Consider the following 2500-nt stretch of genomic DNA (forward strand, 5'->3'; position numbering starts at 1 on the left):
AAGCGATGACGGAGGAAAGTTAAAGAAGGAATAAGTGCCACGCCCATGATAGGGCCATTTCTCCTCACCAACTCGATCTGCTTTGTATGACACCATAGGAGATTTACGGTAACACATGATGCGGAGGGATTTTGAACATTAATAAAGAGGAGACAGAAAGGGGAAGAAGACACTTTTCTTATTTTTCCTTTTAAAAAAAAAGAAAAAAAGAATTATGGTTGTTTTCAAAATAATTTACCCGGTTGTCTTGTTTAAGTAGTTGATGCGCTTAGGCAAGTGCAACCTTCTTCAAAACAGGAGACTAAAAATATTCTCTTTTTATACTATTCATATCTGAAAACATTCAGCCTTTTCCTGTTGATTTCTTAATTTATTCTGTTTTTTCTCTAAGCAATTTGTAAAAATATCCAGTTTTCCTCTTTAAATTTTCCGAAACTAATTTATTTTTCTCACTTTCAGGAAATGTCCTCTTTTTTTTCTTTTTCTTTTTTTGACAATACTACTCTCCATTCCAGAAAATTTGTTGTTTCCTTCTTGTTTTGTTTTTACTTTTACAAATTATCATTTTTCCTCATTTTACTTATTGACTTCAGAGCACAAAAATATCTTAAAGAGTAATTAGTATTGCATAAAACCATAGTTTTTCAACGTTAAACAAATATTCTACTGATGGACTCAGCGTAGGAAGGACGAAAAAAAAAGTGGAAATCATTCGCCTAAATTTCCATCTCAGCTCGTTAAGGATATTTTGTTTTGTTTTAACCAACTTCCTAATCTTTTAACAATATGTCCTTTGCTTCTCCGTCTCTTATTTTAGAAATTCCAACCAGCCATTAATTATTTTTTTTTTTTAAGGACAAACTTAAATAAAGAGAACTAAATGATGAAGTCAGTCAAAATAGGTCAATCACGTCTTGTCAAGATACAGGCAGTTGCTTTCTTAATCTTATTTGAAAAGAAAGAGAGAAGATAGAAAGAAATACAGATAGACGATACTTAATAAATGATGAAATTGGGGTCTTTTTAAGAGTAATGATACAATTAAAACAAAGGGAAAGGTAAAGAAACCGGAAGACGAAAAATAAATGGTAGAAAATGATAGATTAGGAATGATGAAATTACTCTTCGATTCAAGGTTATGATATCAATTACACATAGGGAAATTTAGAATAATATAGGATTCTGGATATATTTCAACAAGGGGCCTTATGAAAAGACCCGAAGGATGTCAATGACCTCTTTTGGTTTTGATAAGGCTTTTGATCTTCAAAGTTTAGCTTTGACTTAAATGCCGAATCATCAATGACTTAGATACTGAATCATCTTTGACTTAGATGCTGAACCATTATTGACTTAGATGCCGAATCATCAATGACTTAGATACTGAATCATCTTTGACTTAGATGCTGAACCATTATTGACTTAGATGCCGAATCACCAATGACTTAGATGCCGAATCATCAATGACTTAGATACTGAATCATCTTTGACTTAGATGCTGAACCATTATTGACTTAGATGCCGAATCACCAATGACTTAGATGCCGAGTCATCAATGACTTAGATACTGAATCATCTTTGACTTAGATGCTGAACCATTATTGACTTGGATGCCGAATCACCAATGACTTAGATGCCGAGTCATCAATGACTTAGATACTGAATCCTCTTTGATTTAGATGCTGAACCATTATTGACTTAGATGCCGAATCACCAATGACTTAGATGCTGAGTCATCAATGACTTAGATACTGAATCATCATTGACGTAGATGCTGAGTTAAAGATCTTGCTTGATGTAGATGGCGAAGGGACGTGTAATATCGAGTACATATACCCAAAGAAAATTAAAAAAAAAAAAAAAAAAAAAAAAAAAAAAAAAAAGATATGGACTTAACCTAAAAATGATGGAAGTAATGATATTCAGGGAAAGCAGAGGTAGGGTGAGATTCAGGTTGAGGAAAAAACGGGACAAAATAAAAAGTTCAAAAGCCTTGAAATAGAGGGAAAGAAATTGGATACTTCAATACCTTGTAGCAGACTCTAGAAATATTTACATATGTTGCTCCATATTATGATTCTTTTAACGAAAAATTGCATACATTTAATTTGATGATAACACTGCTAATATTGCAGTTCTATTTAACCAAAACCGTAAAATAGATCTGCTTCAAAAATTATAACTATCAAAGACTTTAATTGTTAAAAATATCTGTTAACAATTATTAACATGTAAAATAAACCAGAATGATTATAAATTTCGATTATGGTAGCCTGTTTGAAACATCCCTGCCTGGCCATCTGTTGGACGGGAGTTCGAGACCTTCTCAAGCTCGATAGTTTCTAGCAGTGTCTGCAACCTTTCCCTCCTTGTGCGCTATGGCTTAGTGGAAGATGTGGTTGGAGAAGCCTGTAGGTCTACCTGCTGAGTCATGAGCAGCTATTGCCTGGCCCTCCCTGGTCCTAGCTTCAGGAGACACTGATCATATGGATGTATGGTC

The 2500-nt window shown here is 33.7% G+C and overlaps 1 protein-coding gene across 1 annotated transcript in view; it reads left to right on the forward strand.

The window, feature by feature from the left end:
• LOC137651283 (muscle-specific protein 20-like) overlaps nt 1-2500 on the forward strand; it is an 87217-nt gene that overhangs the window by 65452 nt on the left and 19265 nt on the right. The gene's annotated exons all lie outside the window — the stretch shown is intronic.

The sequence above is a fragment of the Palaemon carinicauda genome, chromosome 12, assembly GCF_036898095.1.
Source record: "Palaemon carinicauda isolate YSFRI2023 chromosome 12, ASM3689809v2, whole genome shotgun sequence".
NCBI classification, from domain to species: Eukaryota; Metazoa; Arthropoda; class Malacostraca; order Decapoda; family Palaemonidae; genus Palaemon; species Palaemon carinicauda.